Here is a 22,812-nt window from a genome sequence, read left to right on the forward strand (position 1 = left end):
TTGAAATATATGCTCAGGTATTCTGGGAAACACAATTGATAACGGGATAAAAAGATTTGTGGGGTTTCCCTGGTGGTGCAGTGGTTGAGAGTCCGCCTGCTGATGCAGGGGACATGGGTTCATGCCCTGGTCTGGGAAGATCCCACATGCTGCGGAGTAGCTGGGCCTGTGAGCCATGGCCACTGAGCCTGTGCGTCCGGAGCCTGTGCTGTGCAACGGGAGAGGCCACAACAGTGAGAGGCCCATGTACCGCAAAAAAAAAAAAAAAGAAGATTTGTGATTGTAAATTAGGTGAAATGTTGCATTAAATAAACTTTAACAGGACTCTTTATGACAGAGCTTCTCAGAGACTGTAACACAGTAATGTGCTCTTTAAAATCTACAAAGGTGAGGGTACGCAGTGCTTCCTAAACTTATTTCACTGCAGAGGCAATTTTTTTTCAATGATCTTCCACTAAAAAATAATAATTTGGAGATGTGGGCACAGTCACTGCATAGACTTCCCAGCTGGCTTCCTTACATCGCTGAGTTCCAATTTCCTTCTCTGTGGAGCTGGGATAATCACTGTGTTTTATAAGTTCAGTCCCTGTGAAGGGAAGGGAGAGCACATGGAGGTGACTCCTAAAAGTTAAACCACTAGACACATGGGAATAATTGGAGGCCTTTCGAGCAGGAGTGGGGAGGTTTGTGCATTTGTTAGAAATAAGATAAGAGAGCAGACAGAGCAATTATTTGGGGGAAATAAAAATCCCTGAGGAGTACAAATCCACATACGGACACCCAGTCAGCATCGAAAGGAAGGCCCCTTGCCGGGGCTGCTCATGCCCTTCCCACCATTGCTCCTTGTTCCTAATTCATTCATTCAACTAATATTCATTAAGCCCATTATTATGTCCTGAGTTCATTGCTCAGCATTCTTCAAGGCACATTTCATAGACTACTTGAATTTAATCTGGCCTCTCCTTGCTCTGATCTCCTGGGCACACAGCTTGGCATCTGAATATGCATTGGCTTAAATGATTACCTCTTTGTTTCCTTTTCTTTGGATGCACCTCCTAAATGAGACTGTAAATCTTCCCTAAGCAATTACAAATAATAACCCACGGATTCCAACTTCAAGAATCATACTGCCAAGTGCTTTGAAGATACTTAATGAGTATGCAATGCATCAAAGAAAAATTTGTATCTGGGACAAGAAGACCTCTGCAACATCTAGTTAACTTATTGTAGTGTTACAAAGACACTGGGAACTAAACACAAAATGTGGAGAACTACCTGGAAATATATGTTACATATTTTTCATGAGTGTCCATATTAATAATCAGTAAATGATTCCTAAGTGTTCATGTATGCAAGGGAGCCACTATGTATAAGGCACACTTTGATTCAAAGGAGCTTAGCTTTGCCTCTAACCAGCACAGAGCTGTCACAGACAATAAAAAAGTGATGAACAGGTAATGTGAAATGAGCAGACAACACCTTCTATTTATTTATAAAAATGATGGTTGAAATATGAGAAACTGGGAGCTGATTTATTTAGACAAATGACTTCCCATTTCATTTTGCTATTAGGCCCTTTTCGAACGATTTTTTTTTTTTCCAGTATGCGGGCCTCTCACTGTTGTGGCCTCTCCCGTTGCAGAGCACAGGCTCTGGACGCGCAGGCTCAGCGGCCATGGATCACAGGCCTAGCCACACTGCACCATGTGGGATCTTCCCGGACCGGTGCACGAACCCATGTCCCCTGCATCGGCAGGCGGACTCTCAACCACTGCGCCACCAGGGAAGCCCTCAAACGATTCTTAAAATGACTTAAGGAAGTTCAGATGGAAAGTTTATTTCTGCTTGAAGGTCGTTTATAGATTACAGAAGATACTGACTTGTTAAGTTAAAAAACACCAAATCTCTTTGGGCAATTTGCCGTGAAGATCAAATCGGCACTTGCAAATTTCCAGTGTTAAACTATTCAATGTGTTTTGTTAATTTGTCAGGTTGACACACTGCATTAAGGTTGAGAACAGTTTCTTTGGGAGGACATTTCCTTTCACCAACTTTAAAAAATGACTCTAGTCTATTCAGATAATATTTTGTCAAGAATTATCTTATAAAAATACTGAGCTTTAGCTTTGTGATTTAATAAGCCATCCTCATATGTTATAATTGAAGATAAAATAATCATTAAATCAAAATATGCAGCTGATAAGAATTTTCTTCAAAAGCCTTACACATCTACAAATGAATCAAAGGAGAAGAAAACAATCAAATAATGATCAGGTTCCTGGATCATTCCTAGCTGCCTTGTTCAATCATTCCAGTTTGCCCTCAAAACATCCCAACCCTATTTCCAGCACTTCCACCACTCAATATTGAAAGTTATTCTCTTTTTTTATTTCCAGCTTCACTGAAGAATACTTGAAAAATATAATTATTTACAAGTGTGCAATGTAATGATCTGATATACATATACATTGTGAAATGATTACCAAAAAGTTATTCTCAGTAATGATTTCCTTCCAACCAAGCTTAGCAGTGTTTTCAATCTCTCCAGCACCTAGAACTCCATATATCTACTTCTTTTCAAACTATTTTTCAATTCAGGAAATGTAAAAAACTATAAGAAAACTGATAAAAACAAGGTCTCTGTGAGGTATAGCAGCATCGGCATGGTAGAAAGAACACAGACCTCAGAATCAAAGCTCTGATTCAAAGTTAAGGTCAACTGTTTACTGGCTGTGTCAACTCACTTAACTTTTTGGAACTTACTTTCTCCATTAAAGGATATTAACATCTCAGAGCTCCCAAATTCATAACAGATTTTCAGTTCTTGTTTAATGAGTGAATGGATGAATGATCTCACAGTGTCCCCTCTCTCTCATATTATGCTTTGGTCTCCCTCTTTTCTTATTTCGTATTTCTTCCTTCATACTACTTCCTACTTCCTTTATACTACTTCTTACTTCCTTTCTTTCCTACTCCCAATTATGCAAGACGTTTCCTTCCCCGTGACCTTTCACTTAAAATCACTTTTCAGTTTCTTCATTTGCTCCATACAGTCCAGCTTCCTGTCCCCTTTTCCCACACTAGCTCTCAGTGCTTGGAAAAGCTTCCCACCTCACACTCCCAAAGCCAGTTTTTTCCTTTCATTTAAAACCTGACAAATATCGCCCCCTTTGCCTATTAACATGCACTCAGTAAATGATAAACGATTAAAGTGGTGATGATGACCCACAAAGAACATATAATCTGAGCAATAAAATTTGGCAAAGAAAAGATAGTAACTGCAACCCACTTCGCAACAGGTGTGATTTCTCTAACCAGCCATTAACACATTTGCACTGCCATAATTACTGCTCAGGTAAATACTATATTGCCATAGAAACATTGTTTCCAAATTACATATTTATAGATTTTTTTGGTGGATATGTTGACTATAAAGTAGTTTTCCACATGTTGTGAGCTTTGACAATGAAGGGTGATAGGAATCGTATTCATCTCTAAAGTTGCCCCAGGTTGAAGGGTTTCAAGGTGCAACAAGAAATTCTCCCACCTTCTGTATTTCAAGGTGAGAAGAGCTGGCATTCCCCTGGATGCACACGTTTAAAAGTAAAGGAACTGGCTAAATAAAGATCACGTTGAACTAAAGTAATAGTCAAAATGTAACCAAATCGGGATGAGTCTGGCTGCATCTGTAAAATGGGAATGATAATAATATTGCTCTTAGAAGATTTTTATTTGCTCCAATGAGACGTAGCAAATTAAAAAAACCTGTAAACTATAAAGTGTTAAGTAAATATCAATTCTAGTTTGTATTCAACATCAGCACAGACTGTCCTCACCTACTGGGAGGAATTCAGTTTTGAGAGTTCTCTTGGTCCTTCTTTAATCACTTTGAAATATTCTTCCTTTCCTATATATTTACGGACAAGCACAGTCAGTATCCTCAAGGTTTAACCTCAGTTCCAGACCCTGTGAAGAAATAGTTCCTGCTAGCAGATGAGATTTTCTCTGGCTACCTTGCGGGCTTTTCCTACCTCTAACCTATAAGGGAAAAATATCAAATACAAATCTTTGGAATTCACATTTTTCGTTTCTATTGATGAAAATCCACATGAAGATGAGAAACTACTGAATTCAAGAAAAGCGATATAAACTCACACCTTTGACCAGCACAGAGGAAGAAAAGTCAAGGTTTAAACTGAACACTTTCTCCTTAAAAACGCTAGATAAAAGAAGGAACCCTTTTTTTAAATAAATAAGGAGACAAACCTCTTTTAATGACAAGACCAAGTGGCTACGTTCTGATGCAAGTAATAACAACAATTCATGCTGGCCTCCCCTTTATAACCACAAAGTACTTCCTTGTACTTGAGTGCAGCTGATCTTCATTACCACACTATGGAGTAATCAGAAGTGAGGAGTGATGAGACAAGGTGTTTTTAATATTTCCTGATTTATTATCCCTTACCTATAGACTGGTTTATTTTTGTGCACTTCTTCCACTGCTAACGCTAATCACAAGGCTTATTGCCCCCAAAGAAGAGAAGTGAACGAACCACTTAGAGGTAAGAAGTTCACAAGGCTGGAAAATGAGGCTGTAACACAGGGGGAAGGTCTTCTCAGACCGATTGTGCAACGGAGAGAAGAGGTCTGCAAGCCACAAATGAAGGGAGAAGTATAACCAGGGGCTTGGGAAAGTAGGACATCAGCCTCCCTGTACCTGATCCTCGCAGTGAAAGTGAAGGAAAAGAAAAGAAGCCCAGATAGTACAAAGGAGCAACAAAAGTAAAGGGGACCTTTTCTCACTTCCTGTTCAGAAACTGCTTAGCAGGGTGCCCTCAACCTAACATGGCAGACATGACAGAAAAAAACAGTGGTGTGGCATGTTTCGGCAAGAGAGGGCAGGAGAAGGTCCCTACGTCCTTTCTAGCTTTTATGTGACAGACACACATGCTAGGGATTGTGGGGAGGTAGCCAAGAGTTGGGAGCCAAACTGAAGCAAGGGGTGAGGGAGCCCACAGCAGAGACTGTGGGGCACACTGCCTAGGCAGGCACTAGATACGGTAGTGCACTAAGACTCCAGAGATCTGCACACCGAAGGGCTGAGGTGAGGCCAACTCAGCTGAGTCCTCACTATGCCAGGTGCATAGATCTCCAGGTACACCAGCCACAGGCAGAGGCAGAGAGGAAAAGAGCAATGTCCAGAGACGTCCAGTGTGTCTCAGCAGGAGGGCACTACGTGCCCGGCAGAAAGGATGGGACGAGATTGGTCGCTCCTCATTGATACTATGGGAACTGTGGAAATAAGCAAAGGCTAACTAAATGAGAAAAGCAAGTGCTATTTGTTCAGAGCTTGCTATAGCAAGAGAGTCAGCCACCCACCGTCACGTGCATTTTGACAGAGACTCAACACCTGGCAAAGAAGTAGGAAAGCTTTATAGTGGAAGAAAGGGAAGGCTTCGGGTGTGCCCTGATTGGAGGCTGTTGGCCTGGGGGAGTTGTAAGGGGACTGACTGAAGTGGGGCATCCTTTGTGGTTGGTTAGGTGCGTACTTGGCTTTCTCTAGTTGATCCTAAATTTGAAGCGGGGACAAAAATTAAGGAAGATGTCAGTTACTAATCAAGTCCTGGCCATTTGGATGGGTGGTTAACAGAAAATATTATTTAGTTTCTTGGATTGTCAATAGAAAGAACAACTAGGCTTCCTGCAGGTCTGACTTAGAGCAGGCTGACTTCCTGAGCTGTTTATTGCAGATAACGGGTTGGTTTCCTGGGCAGGTTGCTGCAGGTTGTGGGTCAGAGTTCTATTTTTAATACATGGTCTTGCCTTTGACTGTTTCTATAGTCGGTCTCTCAGAGCACACAAATGTCCCCTGTCACCGAGGTCATACCTTATAAAGAAGAGAGGGGAGGGAAAACTCAAAAGAAGAGGAACAGAGGAACAGCTCTTTTGGAGGATTCAAACTTTGGATGGATTGAATATTTATCCAAAAGAGACTGAGTTAGCTGGAAAGAGAGTTTTATAGCCTGGAAGAGATGAATTTATCACTAATGAGAAAGCTTAGGATTTTGGGGGTGTTGTTTTTTGTTGTTGTTTTTATATTTTTGCTAGCAACAGGATTGGAGGATACAGAGCAAGATAAAATTAGATTTGGAAAACAGAGTACCTACACTTTTTGCGCTCCCAAAATGTGGTGTACAAACTTTGACCCTGTTGCTGGTATTTTTGCACACAGTTTACAAATGAGGAATCTAACACTGAGAAAATTTCAAAATAATAATGAATATCAAAACCATATATTCCAAGGTGCCACTTTCTTGGAAACTAGTAGGTTCTGCCGGGGATTCTTGGATGGAGAAAGTAGCAGCTCTGCTTATTGAGGGCCAAATCCTGACACAGACAAACACAAAGCCAACAGACCACAGGTTGAGAATGTGGAGAAAATACGTACCCATCCCTAAGGAAACTAATTTATAGATTTTCCAGGATTGTGACATTTCAGATGTTGTAGTCCATTGTTCTCACAAGTATGCACACATGGCATTCAAGCATTCCCATTTCTGACCCAGATGATATAGTCATCACACTCTGAATGTCAAGAGTAAGTTCACTGGGATGAGATGGTGTAAATTGAGCTAAAGAGTCACTCAGAAAAGCCATAATTAGAATCTGGTGCCATATCATCTGAGCAGGCTGCTCTGGGCAAGAGTTCTCTGTGACTGGAAGGAAGGAAGAAGGGCTGGTAGAGTATGTGGTGGGGGAGACAGGGGAAATGCAGTGTTGAGGGCTGAGAGAATTTATGAGAGAGAGAAGATAATTTGTTTCTGTTAATATTTTTCTTCTCAAAGTTAGAAGGCTGAGGGATAATAAACAAGTAAAGGAAAATCCACTAAAAACTATGATGTCTCTCTGAAAATACTACTTAGAATGTGGGTTTCTTTTTAATTCCTTGATTTTTTTTTACTTCAAGAATCAGTTGTTTGTTTAATGAACTGAGAAGATCTTGTTCCAACTTCCCAAACCTCCCCTCTGATCTGTATCATTCAACCTCCCATTTTATGTGTTCCAGTATTTCAGAATAATTTTATTATTTTGTGTTTTTTCATACCTCAGTCCCCTCTTCCTTCTCCACATTTCCTAAATCTTAGAGCATATTCTTAGGCTTTTCATGTTTGTAAATGATCTTTCTAAATGACAAATGACCATCTGAGGATGTGGACTCTACTTTGAAAGAGATATAGGAATAGTTTTCTCTGGATCAAAAGTGTAATGTACATTTCCAAAGTGTCTACTTTACAAGAGTAGCATAAAGTCTAAAACAATTCATTCACATTTCAATAGCCTCCTTCTCCCCTTATTGTTATTAGACTTTTTGTTTGCTTTCTAATTATTTTGCTTTTAAGAGTAATACTTTATTATTTTTATGGAATTATATATTCATTATTAAAAATCACAGCACACTAAAAATGTAAAGAAGAAAGTTAAAACAAAACCACCCAAATTTTACCAATACAATATTATTGAGGCATTTTTCTATTTATATACAAAACAGAAGGATAAATCAATAAAGAAATACAGATGGAAAGACTCAAATAGCTTTCTAGTCTACCTGCTAATTTTCAATTAAAAAACATGACTAAAAAAAAAACATGACTGTATTTCATTAACTCTAATACACTCTTTTTCATATTTTAGCATCTCTAAAATTTGGACATGTCTTATAATGGAAAATATCACTGTGGCCAGGCAGTAATGCTGATATGATGCCCATTGCTTGGAACTTCCTGAAATTGGCTGCTATTCCTGGTGGACTGATGGCCAAATACAGCCCTTCAAAACTCACACAGAAAGGAGGACTAGCCTTGGTTGCTGCCTAAAAAACTCCCTTTAACACCTTCCGGTTAAAAAAAGACACCATGTCCCCAAATGAGTGACACACACTCTCTCTGGATTGCAAGTATTATCAACTCTTTGTATCTCTGATGTTTTCCAAATTTCATACAATAAACAAGTATTATTTTGAATTTAGGAGGTAATTTAAATCTATAAAGTTTTTTTAGGGGACTCTGGGTCGATGGTATACCCAATTTTTGCCTCCCAACTACTCTCTGAATCATGAGCAGTTTCCCTATGATAAAGAAAAGTGGGTCTGAGACACAGCTTCTCCCTGAATCTCCAGGGGAAGGAACTGTGCACTGCAGCCTCAGAGGAAGGTTTTCATTGAGGTTCAGGAGGAAGATTTCTTACTTTGCTGAGACCTCGGGTCATCAGGACCTACTGATCTCACTGAGAGGAGTAGAGTCTGCTTACTTTCAAGAGTTCTGGAAACAAAAAGATATTCTCCCAACAGGAGACATAGTGTTAACAGTTTTCCAAGGGTTAACAGTTTTCCAGACTGGACTTTAAAAAATCCAGTAATATGTTGTTTACTGGAGACACATATAAACAAAAGATACAGAAATTATGAGTATTCGATAAATAATGGAAAAAATATACCAGGTAAATATAAACCAAAAACTAAGCTCTAAAAATGAATATGTCATGATCAAGAGGATTTATCAGCATGGCTAATCTGAGAAATGCAAAGATTGTTAACTCCATAAAATCAGTCAGTGAAATTTACTTCTACAGTGAAATAAAAGAGGAAAAACCACATACAATACCGTCTCTACAGATTCGGAAAAGGTGAATGATTGATTTTAACATATATTTATGATTAAAAATAATTCTCTGATAGATAAGAATAGAAGGAATCTTCTTCAACTTGATAGAGGGTAGTTACCAGTAATCATACTTAATGGAGGCATTTCAGATACACTCCTTTTTAAGCTCAGGAACAAGACAAAGATGCATTCTACCACAGAAATGGTCATGGCCAATGCAAAAGCCAAGAAGAGATGAGTTCCGGTTATGCTTATCATGGAGTAGTTGGGATCCTATATAAACAACTGTTACAGCTGGTCAAAAATATTATAAAACTCTCCAGACATAATCCTTGAGAAAAGGAAAAAAACACACACACAAAAAAAAATCCGTGGAAGTGAGAAGACAGTAGGATGACATCTTTATAATACTGAAACTTTAAAAATATGTCAGCCTACAGTTCTATATTAAGTGAATATATCCTTCAAAACTGAAGCCAGAATGGAGATGTTTTCAAACCTAAAAACAAACTAGCCAACAAAAAAACTCAAAGCATCTGTTGCCAGGAGGTATACACACAAGAAGTAATAAAGATAAATTTTCAGGGTGAGGATAAATGTTACCAGATAGAAACATGGGACTGTAAGAAGGAATGAAGTGCACCTGAAAGGATAAATATGTGGGCAAATAGAAATAAATATTGACTCTTTCAAACAACAACAATAATAATATTTTGTGGGATTTATAGCATATATAAAAGTAAAGTATAACAAAAATAGCACAGGGGAGGGACGGAGTAATAGAAGTTGAATTTTTGTAAGCTTCTTTTATTGTTTGAGGAATGGTAAAGCACCTATTTAAAGTAGATTATAATGAATCAAAGATATGTATTACAATTTCAAGTGCAACCAATAAAATCATAATAACAGATGATATAACCAAAGAGATAATAGAGGAGAAAATGAAATAATTAAAAAATACTTGTTAAACCCAAAAGCAAGCAAGAAAGGAAGAATAAATGACACAAAACATATGAGAAAATGGAAAGCAAATATCAAGGGCTTCCCTGATGGTGTGGTGGTTAAGAACCCACCTGCCAATGCAGGGAACACGGGTTCGAGCCCTGGTCCAGGAAAATCCCACATGCTGCAGAGCAACTAAGCCCGTGCACCACAACTACTGAGCCTGCGCTCTAGAGGCCACAACCACTGAAGCCCGCGTGCCTAGAGCCCGTGCTCCGCAACAAGAGAAGCCACCACAATAAGTCCACGCACCTCAACAAAGAGTAGCCCCCGCTCGCCGCAACTAGAGAAAGCCCGCCTGCAGCAACGACGACCCACCACAGTCAAAAATAAATTAATTAAATAAAAAAGAAAGCAAATATCTACATAATAGATATAAACCCAATTATATCAGTAATTAGATCAAATGAAAAGGGCACTGAAGATAAAAGAAGAAGAGGCTGAGCATCTTCTAGTGCCAGAAAGTGAAGCAGTGCTCAGAAAACAAAAGGATGGAGGCATGGAAAAATTACAATGGCCAAAGCTAGAACAATTTGAGCTACAAAATAAAATAACATTTGTTTTTTACCATAAAGCAAGCATATTGGCTAGTCATAGTCCCTTGCCTAATAAGGAAAATCAAACTTTCAATTTTAAAGGGCCTGAGCTATTAACATTCCTGTCTGAATTTTATTGTTGTACTTTTCCATTGGCTTTTTTCTTTTGGAAACAGCTTTATTGAGATATAATTCACATACCATACAATTAATCCATTTAAAGTGTACAACTCAATGGTTTTTAGTATATTCACACAGTAGTACAACAAACACTACAATCAATTTTAGAATATAGTCATCACCCCAAAAAGAAACCCTGTATCTACTAGCTGTTACTCCTTCTTACCCCTAAGCCACCCAGGCCCACGTAACTACTTATGTACTTTCTGTCTCTATAGATTTGCCTATTCTGGACATTTCATATAAATGGAGTCATATAATAGGTGTGTTTTTTTGTATGTCTGGTTTCTTTCACTTAGCATGATGTTTTCAAGGTTCCTCTATATTGTAGCATGTATATTAGTACCCCATTCCTTTTTATGCCTAAATGCTATTCCATTCAGTATGAAATATATAAAAATACACAACAAACAAACAAAAAATCTATAAATTTTGTTTATCCACTCATCAGTTGATGGACATGCAGTTTGTTTCCACATTTTGGCTACTATGAATATGCTGCTGTGGACATTCATGGACAAGTGTCTGTGTGGATTTGTTGGCTTTTATCACAGGACATGGGAGGATTCAGAGCCAGACCAGAGAATCTCCTGCATTATAGCTCTTCTTTATCTCCTTTGCATATTGGCAACCTGATTTCCCTTTCATTGTCAGGATCAATCACCCTGGCCACTAAAGTCATCATTTTTTGCCTATTTATTCAATGTTATTAAGAGCCTGAAGTGGCCAGTAGCAGTCTCAGCTTCTAGGTAAGAAAGGGAAAGATGCTGACTGATATCCACAAAACAGGTCATCTTGTCCAAGTTAGTATTAAGAGCTTTCTCTTCTGAGTTGCTTTTTGGTGAGCACTCAGGTAGGACATAACATATCTTCTCACTTTGTGCCTATTAGGAGAGGTCAATTCACATATTTCTTCCCTAGACCTCCTTCTCACAAATGTTTTAATCCTTCTATGTCTCCCACAGCAAGCCAAACCATTAGCCACAGCCCACGAAAAGATGTATATTTTTACTTTTGTCCATATCTCCTTCAAGAAAAACTTAACAATCAAATGTACTGCTCAAAGTTCTAACAAATGGGAGAATTTTTCTTCACCACTGTCCTTCAAGGCCATCTTTTTGGGGCTATAGTGCTGCAACCATCCATTTTCAGATGGTACCAACAAATAATGCAGAGCCATTTTTAATTCAGATCTAAAGGTTTTCTTCTCCAGTTGACTAGTCATAGGAAAGTCCTCATAGGTGTGAGTTGAAAACAGTGAAGTAGGAGTAAGCTGGATATTGCTCATGGCTTTAAGGATCTTCTTGGGTTCAATGTTATATATTTATATGACTTTCGTTCACTGACTGAGAGTTGTGCACACATATAATTTTGTGACTTGGTGGGTCAGACAACATCCATTCAGGATAGGCAGCTCAGGTCATGTGGGAAACTTGGTAGTCCATGGTCAAGCATTCAGGCCAGTAACAAATCAGAAACCTGTTTCCCAAAAACGTAGCTGTCTGCAGAGGATGACACAGCTTTGCTCCAAAATCATAAAGGTCTGCACTGTAATTCTCCTATCAGGGCCTGCCAAAGGTTCAAGCAGCACCTCTATCTTCCACAGACACCTATAGATACCATGGGTGTGTTAGTGGGCCCCCTATGAGACAAACCTGAGCCAAAATTCCATTAATCACCTCATATTCAAAATCCCCTACTTGTGGCTTAGGAATCTCTAGGAATTGGTGTCAGTTCAGAGCCAGCGTTTAGTAAACCCTGAAGAGTCTGATTATTTTCCCTTCCTCAGTGCATAACCACCCTGGCAACTGGGCACAAGTTCCTTTGGAGACAGCTGAGAGGAAGCATCAATTTTCGGCTACGTACAAGGTTCCCTCTTCAAGAGGACGTGGCCTCCCCTTCATTCAGGAGACTCTAGATTTGTCAACTGACTTAAGTCTTGGAATTGATTAAAGAACCATAACTCTCTTTGGAGATTCAGGTCAGGATTCTTACACCAGACTTGGAGCTTCTTGCTTATATAAATCAAATAAAACTTTAATAAGCTGTCTGTTGTACACTGAGTGGTAACCTGCAAAAATGTATATTGAAGACCTAACCTCTGATATCTATGAATGTGACTTTTTTGGAAATAAGGCTGTTGCCGTTGTAATTAAGATTTAGTTAAGATGAAGTCATACTGGAGTGGGTAGGTCCTTAATCTAATGTGACTGATATCCTTATAGGAAGAAAAGAAGAGACACAGAGGCCCAGACACAGGAAAAATGCCATGTGATGAAGGAGGCAGAGATTGGAATGAGGAATCAACAAGCCAAGGAATGCCAAAGATTGCCAGCAACACCAGAAGCTAAGAGAGAGGCATGGAACAGATTCTCCCCACAAGGCATCAGAGAGAACATGGTACCTATACCTTCATTTCAGACTTCTAGACTTAGGAACTGTGAGAGAGCAAGTTTCTGTTGTTTAAAGCCACCTAGACTGTGGTACTTTGTTACAGCAGCCTTAAGAAACTAATACACTGCCCAACTATTCCAGCCTAGGAACACCATAAATAATTAATGTTGACAATCTCCGTGGGCAAGACTGCTGTGATGATTGCTTTTGTTCTGTCATCCATTATGGTAACAAGTCCATCTTATCTTTAGTGATTATGTACTGTCACTTGGCCGCTGCCATCCAAGATCCCATCATGTCTGTTGAATTCAGGAATTTTTGTGTGTGTGCACAGTGAAATCAAGGACAATGTTAACAGATATGTGACAGACTGAAAGACATCCAAAACCAAGATGGAATTATTAACTAGACCATACAAAGAACTTCTACAAATCAACAAGACAAAGGTAGGTAATCAACTGAAACATGCAGGTCTGCGCTCTGCGACCACCACAGTGAACATGGCCACAGGAGTGCAAGTTGCTGATGAAGTATGCCACATTTTTATGACACTAAAGTTTGGAAGTGCTCCGCACCAGAAGAAATCAAGAAAAGAAAGAAGGCTGTTATTTTTTGTCTCAGTGTAGACAAAAAGCGCCTCATTGTAGAAGGCAGCAAAGAGATTTTGGTGTAACCATAACTGATCCTTTCAAGCATTTTGTGGAAATGCTTCCTGAAAAAGACTGTTGCTATATACTTTGTATGATGCAAGCTTCGGAACAAAGGAATCCAGAAAAGAGGAGTTGATGCTTTTTTTGTGGGCAGAAGAACTAGAACCTCTGAAACGTAAAATGGTCTATGCAAGCTCCAAGGATACAATCAAAAAGAAATTTCAAGGCATAAAACACGAATGTCAGGCAAATGGGCCAGAAAACCTCAACCGGACTTGTACTGCTGAAAAGCTAGGTGGATCCTTAGTCGTAGCTTTTGAAGGATGCCCTGTATAGATCACTGTTTGGTGTCACAAATTGAAAGCTTCCATGTTTAATGTTATCCTCTTGCTATACAAGTAAAGCAAATACATTTAGGCAAGGGACTCACTGAGGGAGAGCTGTCTCATCATTTGTTAGGGTAAACTAACTCTTCTATGAACATGTGCAAATGGCCCTAAATAAATCTAAACTCTAAAGTTTAAAAAAAAACATGCAAAAAGGATATGAATAAGCTGAGGAAAACTTCAATGGTTAGAAATGTAGAAATGTTTATCCTCACTAACCATTAGGGAAACTTAAACTAAAATAATGGGAGATCCCTTTATACCCATGAAATTAGAATGAAAAAGATTGTCACACAGTACCAAGCACTGGTAAGGGTACAGGACAATGGGAATTCTGATGGATTGTTGGTAGAAGTATAAATAGTTTTAGCCATTCAGAAAAAAATTCAGATATAGCTCATATCTCAGTATTACCAGGTCAGGGATGCTATTCCACAAGCCCATGAGGAGTTATACCTAAAGATTATCAATATAGCATTACCTATAGAGGTAGGGAGTTGGAGGCAACCTAGATAGCCATCATTAGGAAAAAACACAAATGATTTTTTAAAAATAGAATCTAATTGTGGATGTATGTTATGCAATACAACACAGCAAGTCTTGCTGAATTTTCTTGCAAAAGTAGATCTTTGCCTGACCTTTTCACTCTATATCTCTACTACTACCTCAGTCCAGGTGATCTTTACACCTTGTTAGATGACTGCAACAGCCAAAAGTGATCTCCGTATTCTACTTTTGGAACTTCCTACCTTCTTTCAACATGGTAGGAAAAATGATCTTAAAATATGTCAGTGTTGCCAAATAAGAACATGATCTGCCTTCCCATCGATTCAAGTCTTATGCTGTGTTCTCAAATAGACTTTATAGTTTTCTTCACTTATTTCACCATGTATTGACCCAATAAAGATTTTTGATTCACCTATCATGTACTTAGTCACTGTTTTCTAGGCATTGGAGTACAAAAGTCTTCTACCCTCAAGGAAGCTGCATTCCAGTATGAGTTTTAGTCAGTAAGAATGCAATAAACAAATAGCAAATGCAATGTTAGGAAGTCACATGTACTTTGAAGAAATAAAGTATGGGGCTAGAGAACCTGGGAGCTAGGCAAGGCAACTGCTATTTGAGAAGGTTTAAACTTTCCTACTTAATTTTTTTAGTTATTTTATATTTTTCACTATTATTTATGAAGAAAATAGAGAATGCAGAGAGCAAAATAATACTTCAAAAGTTACCAGTATTGGTCTCCTAAAAACACACTATTTATGTAAAAAGCTACAAAAGGAAAATTCAGAGAACAAAATAAACTCTAAGACATTAAAAATTATGATAGCAGAGATACAAAGCCCTATAAAATGTTGGAATTTAACCTCCAATAAACTAGAATGAAAAGGTAACGTGATGGAAAACAGAAGATAAAAATTAGAAAAAAAAGAGGATCAGCACAATCAGAACAACATAAAAATAAAAAATTCCACAAGATCAGGAGAGAGAAGAGAGAAAATACAAGAGGACAATTATCAAATAAGTAATAATAATAACAAATACTCAAAATACAGGATGTGATTTTCTGCATTAATGAACCTACCAAGTGCTCAATACAATGGCTGGAAAAATGTCTTACACTAAGTCACATTAGTATGAGATTTCAGAACATTGGAGACAAATAGAAATTTGTAGAAGCATTCAGAGTGGGTGGAACCAGTTTACATGGTTTGTAAATACGTTATAGAATTTTTTTTAACTTCTAGCAGAGGATTTGGGAACAACTAAGTAATAGGCTCATATAAAACAAACAGCTATAACTACTACAAAGAAATTTTTTAAATTACTAGAAATGAATTTTATTATAATACATTGCATGACTTGGCTATAAGTAATATCCACAGCCATAAAAATGTAAAAAACTAAATACATAGTATAAATGTGCTATAACTGTGGAGAGGCCAAGGTAAGGAAAGTGTGTAGGTGTGGGTTGGTGAAGAAAGAAAATTAAATCCTTGTTGGATGTCAATAGATGATATTTAAAACTAAAAAAATGAAAAAAACATTGTACAATTAAGTCAGAATGGAGCAGGTTAGAGCCCAACATCATTTTTTTCTTTTTCATCTCACTTTCTACTTACCTCCTCCCCATTAACAATGAATCTGATTTGAAGGTAAAAGGCAGAAGGTAATTGTTGATATAACCCTGATTTTTGCTCTACTTTCATTCTCTTTGGATTTTGAGAATAAGGAAACTCTTACCTTAGGTTTTCTTCAATTCCTCTCTCTGTGTATCATCACTTTGATAATGCTATCTTCTCTCTGCAAAGGAAATGAAAGATTTTACCAACTGTTTTTTTAATATTACTGCATACACATCTGATGGCCTCATGATAGACATAAACTGTCTCAATATCTTATCTGTAAACTGGACATTATAATCTCTCTCTTGCCACACTTTTGACAGCAATCTTGAAAATGAGGATTCTAGAGTAATAACTGGCATATTAGAGATTCACAGGCACTGGTGATTGTTGCCAGTAGTATTAGTAGTAGTGGTACTATTACTAGTCCTTGTTTTACTTGCCCTGTTGCCAAAACTGATTCATATCACTGTGTGTATAAAATGTAATTGATGGACACAGTATACCTTGGACAGCATATGTACTCAGAAATATTGGTTGAATGAATAAATCAATATATATGGGAATGAGTGCTAGGTGCTGGAGGCTTTTTTCTATAAAATTGACTGGCCTATTTACAGTGAAGTGATCTTTCTGGTTAGATTTCTCCCCAGAGAATTCTATTTTTATTTTAATTGAAGAGCAGTTATAAAAGCTAATTGACTCTTTGCATTTGCAGGAAACTATTCCTACCTCCCATCAACCCCATACCCCAAGGGGCAATCAATGTTTAGAGGTTTCCCACCTATACCAGTGGTTTAAAAGAGGTTAAGCCCAAGATTAATGTATATAGCTTGTTAGATATGTACTTAGAGTTTTTTTTTTTAAATGAATCCAACTCAGGCAGGTTGGGAATTAATGCTATAAAATTCAGCTCAACAGAAACTCAATTGAAAAATGAGAATGATATAATAGCGAGTGCTACTGAAAAAATGGCTTTCCAAGGCTGCTGTTTTTGAAAAGTAATTCAAGGTTCTTTGTCACTTAAAGCAAAGATATAGGCACATTGTACTGTATATAAACACAAAAACTTCCCCCCCTTTCTTTGGAACTATATTCAATTTATATATATTAGTTGCATATAATGCTTAAGAAGAGTATTAAACGTATTTTGAGGGCAAGGTATCAAATTAGACAGAAAAAGTGAAGAAAAATAAGTAAATTTTTAAATCTACAAGCATAGTATATATACACATCTAGGAGATAAAAATATTCAACATACTTTATTAGACCAATTATCTAATTACAAGAAAAACAAGATTATAATGGACTTGGAAGAAAACCTTTACTAATTTCCAATTCGTTATTTTTTTAAATGTTATCAAAATTAACCTGTTCTTTTTTTCTCCGTTATGCAAAAAAGAACTGGAGTGGGAAGAAACAGATTACCACTCACTTAAAATTAGATAATTCAACAGACATATTCATTACAAAAAAAAAATCATCCTTTATCTAAATGTTATGTCAAATAGAATAAAAATACGTGGGAGACAGAAATTTTAACCGATAAAAGAGGATTATTTTAAACCCAATGTAGACTAATTAGTAAGCAAGTATAATATAAACATGGGTTGAACTGGTTCAGATACTTAGATTTTAAGAAATTGATTATCTTATACTTTGGCATTCTCCAGCAGTCACTTAAATGTGCAACTGTGTGTTTGTGTATTTCTATATGTATTATTAAAATATTTTACAACAACAAATTAGGGCAATAGGGAATTTAGAATCAAATCTAGAGGTAAATATTTTCATATGAAAAAGAACAACTGGCTACAGTTGGACTGATGCTTACTTTACACAGTATTTCCCAGATTCCGTTTCACTAAAACAGCTTTAGGTCCAACCTGAGTTCTACTAGTTCCATATTAAATTTTTTAAAGTAGTATTTGTTAAGTTTTTCTCAAAAATAAAAATGAATGCAGCCATGACTCTATGAACATATTTGGCTCCCTGACCTTGCCAGGGAAGATGACAATAGTACTTGGAAGCACAGTAGTGTGCTTCAGTTCACACACTTCAATAGCTTTTCTTTTTACTACACGATCAAGTTGAAATTTGATTAAGGCAATCTTCACACCTTTCTTTAATATGACCTTATTTTACTCCACCCTACAACAAACCACTATCAGAAAGACTCAACTCATTGCCCTCACTCTCGCCCACAAACATCATGCACCCCCTCTTCACCCACCAGACCCAGTGGTCAATGCTCAGCCAAGATGGTACTCCACCCCTGTGGCCACACAGTAATGAAGACCAGCGCTGACCTCCTTCCTCTCTCGGGGGACTTACAACCAGTTCTATATTGTCCACTGATTGATGATTTACTGTCTTTTATATATACATATAAGATATAGTAACTATACATGTAGATATTTAAATTGCCAAAACTAAAGTTTGAACTTTAGCTTCTCTCGTGTCTTGTGTGTATTAAAACAAAACAATAACAACTGAAACAACTGTTAATTTTCCAACTTCATAAATATTGTAATGTTTTTTCCTACAAAAGACACCTTTATTTGTTGACAGATTACTCCTGATTGCCGGTGTAGGGGTGGGAAAAAGCTAGAACTCAGGGAAGGAGATAGAATGGTATGGTGAGTGCACAGGGAATGTCAGTTTGGCTTGAGGGCTTTGAATGAATATTTATTCACTCATCAAACATTTATTTAATGCCTCCTATGAACCAGGATTTGTGGAGGGCTCAGAGGTAAAACATCTGTACCTGCCTGTAAGGAGTTCACATGCTCACATTCTCGTGGGTGAGACAGCAAGAAATCAATATTTATAACCTAGGATAAGCACTGTAATCTGGGTTTGCATAAAGGTGATGAGAACATAAAAGGAGGGGAGCAAAATGAGTCTGACTGGGAGAAATGCCTCAGAGAATTGCTGCTGCAGGTGACGTTTAAGCTGGGCCTCCAGAAGAGTAGGAGTTAGCTAGTCTCATAAGGGAAGATCATTTAATACAAAATAAGGAGCATATGCCCAAGAAAACAGGCAAGAAAACACAGAGTGTAGTCGGGGAATCATAAGTATTTCAGTACAGCTGGAGCATGGAGTACTTACAGGAGACTGGGAGGGGAAAAATGGGAGAAGAGTGAGACAGAGGCCAAAGCATTGTACGCCATGCCATGGCATTCAGATTTGATCCTACAGAAAATAGGGAGCCACTGGAGGGTTTTAAAGCAGGGCGATGATGCGACCGCATTCGCCTCTTAGAAAGATCACTTTGACAGCTGTGCCGAAGACAGATTGGAGGGGAGGAGTCAGAAGTCGGGGAGGTGAATTAATAACCGAGAAGAGAAACAATAAGGGGCTGAACAGGCAAGAGCAGCAGTGGAGACAGAGAGGAAGGAGCCAGTGTAAGTAACAGGAGAGGGTATGATGTGGACAGCACTCAGTCTCTGTTGTGGAAGTGAGAGAGGAGCCTAGACTGACTCCCACAATCACGGCTGGAGTGCAGTCCCTCAAGAGAGAAACTCAGGAGGATGGGTGTGGGGGAAAGTTATGGAGACATTAAATCTGCAATGCCAAGGTTGGGACGGTCATTTAGCAGTTTACCAGGATATATGTGCCTTGAGGACAAAAGAGAAATTTGGGCTGGAGTCATCAGCATGTGTAGGGCAGCTGAAGCCAAGGATGTAAATGGGATTTCTCAGGAAGAGTAGAAAGAGAAGAGGACAGAGGACCAACCCTGGATGATCTCATCATGTAAGATGATAATGAAAGAAGAAGGGACTAGGGAATGAGTGAACTAAGAGAGAATGATGTTAGGGAAGAGATTAGAGAAGGAGGTCAGTTATATCAAATGGTCAAATTCTGCAGAAAATCAGAATAATCTAAGGACAAAAATACTGCCTATTTGACCTGGCAATTAGGAAGTCTTCGGTGACTTTAGTGGAGCCACATAACAACAGTGGTAGAGACAGAAGCAGGATGAGGAAGAACTGGAAACAGTGAACTTGGACTACCCTTTCAAGACGCTCTACCAAGAAGACATGTGCCATCTTGTAGTAATCATGTGTCATCACGTGTAGTCTGGTAGTAGGCAGCTTCTCAAATGGTTCCCAATGATCCCCACCTCCTGGTCCCCATACTCTATGTAATCTTCTTTCCTTTGATGTGGGCTGGACCTAAGGACTTGCTTCTAATGAATGGAATATGGTAAAAGTGATGGCATGTCAATTCTCAGATTAGGTTACAAAACCCTGCAACTTCTATCTTGCTTGTTCTCTCTCCCTTATTCGCTCTGGACATAGCCATCTGCCAGCTTGTAGACTATCCTATGGAGAAGCCTATGTTATGCGTAGCTAAGATCCAAAGTCCAACAGCCAGTGAGGACTGAAGGTCTACATGAGGGAACTTGGGAGAGTCTCCTCCCTTGGCCTCAGATGAGACCATCACAGCCCTGTATAACACCTTGATTACAGACTTCTGAGTAACCTAAAACTGCATCCAAATTCCTGACCCACAGAAACTGTGAGACAATCCATTTTTTTGTCTTAAGTTTGGAGAAAACTTTTTACACAGCAATGATAATTAATACAATGCTATGTTGTGAATATTTATGTCCCCCCCAAAATTCATATGTTGAAATTCTAAGGCCCTATGTGATGGTTTTAGGACGTGGGGCCTTTGGGAGGTGCTTAGGTCATGAGGGTGGAGCCCTCACAAATGGGATTAATGTTCTTAGAAAAGAGACCCCACAGAGCTCCCCAGCCCTTTCAGCCATGTGAGGGCACAGAGAGAAATCAGCAGTCTGTGAAATGGAAAAGGGCCTTTACCAGAACCTGACCATGCTGGCACCTTGATCTTGGACCTCCCAGCCTCCCAAACTGTGAGAAATAAATTTCTGCTGTTCATAAGCTACCCAGTCTGTGGTATTTTCATTTAGCAGCCCAAATTGACTAAGACATACATCTTCTGAGAAAAGAAGATGATGAACATGAAATGGTTAAATGTATTGAAAACAAGAGGGCTTCGAACAGATAAATGCCTGGGAAGAAATGAGACAAAGAGATTAGCTTTGGAGAGGACGAGAAACAGATTTTCTCTGATTTTAAAGAGGGAGGGGAAGTACGTAAGCAGTAGTTATTTCCTAATGGCTCTCTATTCCTTAACACAAAGTGGTCATCTATTGAGGATGGCGAAGCTGAAGAGTAAGGGATGTATAGAAACTAGTAATCCTAGCTTCCAAGGAGAGTGTGCAAGGGGGTTGGATAAGGAAAAAACAGAAGTATAACAGAGCAGTGATAAGGAGCTACTGAAATTGTCGAGAAGAAAAAAAATGCAAAGATAAAAGTAAGAAAGAATGAGAGGGTGGAAGAACAGAAGGATGGAAGAGAAAAGGAAAGAATAGAAGAAAGTTGTTTAGTCGGTTAAGATGACAGAGTGAATACTGGAGTTAGCAATGCCTACAGTGTGAAAATTTTAGATAAGGGCAAGAAACAGAGCGTGATAATGACATTAGGTTGGTCAAACAGAATGAGATGAAGGCAACTGGAATTTAAAATCAAGAAAGGATAAATATTTGGATTATTAGTCCACCATATAGACCTGAGTTTTCCCATGATGATGACAGAATTTATAGTAAAGAGAAATATTACTATTATTAATATTGTTAATACTTTTAAAGTTATTTGATAACAGCAATTACTATTTATAATGTGCCTACGATGTGCAAATCACTAGGCTAGGAATATGAACTTAATTCTCCTATTCTCATAATGGCCCTAAAGACTATTAGCTCCTTGTTTTGTGAAAGCTAGGTAATTTGCCCTCCTTTGGACAGTTAAGTAAGTGTAGCAGAGACTGCTGGTCATCTCCTAACATCAATTCTCTTTTTCTTACACAGATTATATGGATTATGTGGCATGCCTGCCCAAATAAAGACTACATTTCTCAGCTTTCTGTGCTGATGCTATGTTGTGACCGTGTACATGGCTATGCTTCTAGATTGTGGCCAATGAAACATGAATAGAAATAATGTGTGCAACTTACTGTTTGTGCTCTGAAAATAAATTGTGTGTATATCCCTTCCCCTCTTCCTTTTTCCATTAACTGGAATGTGAATATGATGGCAAGAGCTGAAGCAGCCATATTGGATGAAATAATGCAAACTGCTTATTGAGAATGGCAATATTATAAGATAGAAATAAGTCAGATCCCTATTATGTGGTTGTTTAGCAGGGTGTAGGATCAATGCCCTCTCTCTAAAATTGGTTCAGATGTCAAGACTGATGATCTCTCTCTCTCTCTCTCTCTCTCACACACACACACACACACACGGGATATGAAAATGTTTATTACTCATATAATGAGGCTTTCTGGGGAGAGCAGGGCAGACACTCAAGTAGGTCCAAAATGCCTTGAGCAAAGGGAAGAGTAAGTGGCCTTGGTTTTTACTGTGATTAAGACTTGGGGCCGAGGTAAAAGTTCCCAAGCTGGCCAGCGTTTGTGTGGTTTGATCTTCCTGCTGGTGCCAATGGCAGGTTTACAGGGGTTTCCTTACTGCCTTGTCCAGATGTGTGGCAAAAGTGAAAGAGGGAGGGGTGGGGCTTGAGAGCTGTCAGTCAAACATCTAAAATGGAGTCAGACTCTATTACATCCTCAGCTCTATTGAGCTCCATGCTGTCCCTGGACCACCTATTTGGATATTTACATGATGGAAATAAACTTCAAACTTATTTAAGGGCTTCCCTGGTGGCGCAGTGGTTAAGAGTCCACCTGCCGATGCAGGGGACACAGGTTCGTGCCCCAGTCCGGGAGGATCCTACGTGCCACGGAGCGGCTGGTCCCGTGGGCCATGGCCGCTGAGCCTGCGCGTTCGGAGC

At 38.6% G+C, this 22,812-nt stretch overlaps 1 pseudogene; it reads left to right on the forward strand.

Moving 5' to 3' along the window:
* The first annotated feature begins 13,272 nt into the window (after nucleotides 1-13,272).
* Nucleotides 13,273-13,758, forward strand: LOC113625839 (destrin pseudogene; annotated as a pseudogene).
* Nucleotides 13,759-22,812: the final 9,054 nt, after the last annotated feature.

Source organism: Aethalodelphis obliquidens, unplaced genomic scaffold (assembly GCF_003676395.1).
Source record: "Aethalodelphis obliquidens isolate GAN/ISIS:26980383/991018 unplaced genomic scaffold, ASM367639v1 scaffold16, whole genome shotgun sequence".
Lineage (NCBI taxonomy): Eukaryota > Metazoa > Chordata > Mammalia > Artiodactyla > Delphinidae > Aethalodelphis > Aethalodelphis obliquidens.